Source organism: Oryzias melastigma, linkage group LG12, assembly GCF_002922805.2.
Source record: "Oryzias melastigma strain HK-1 linkage group LG12, ASM292280v2, whole genome shotgun sequence".
Taxonomy (NCBI): Eukaryota; Metazoa; Chordata; class Actinopteri; order Beloniformes; family Adrianichthyidae; genus Oryzias; species Oryzias melastigma.
In genome coordinates, this window is record NC_050523.1 from 22657346 (window position 1) to 22657652 (window position 307).

Consider the following 307-nt stretch of genomic DNA (forward strand, 5'->3'; position numbering starts at 1 on the left):
AGCAACTTTACTCATATTAAAAATGCAACACAGTCAAGCATATTTTTATTGTTTGGATTTTTGTGTGCTTTTTCCTTTTAATTAAAAAAATACTTTAGAAGAATATTTTTACTAGAATAAAACCCACCATAAAACGTTTAGAATAACCTGAGCTTTTAATTGAAAACACACAACTCTGAATCATATTCAATCATTTTAAACCACATTTGTTCAAAACTTTAATCACTTAAGTGTAATTTACCAAAATAAAAACACTTTTAGAGACTTTTACTTGACTAACTATAACTTAAAAACAGAAATTCAAATA

The 307-nt window shown here is 24.4% G+C and overlaps 1 protein-coding gene across 1 annotated transcript in view; it reads right to left on the reverse strand.

The window, feature by feature from the left end:
• The window catches only part of LOC112163198 (atrial natriuretic peptide receptor 2), a 96049-nt gene that overhangs the window by 40257 nt on the left and 55485 nt on the right, over positions 1–307 (reverse strand). The gene's annotated exons all lie outside the window — the stretch shown is intronic.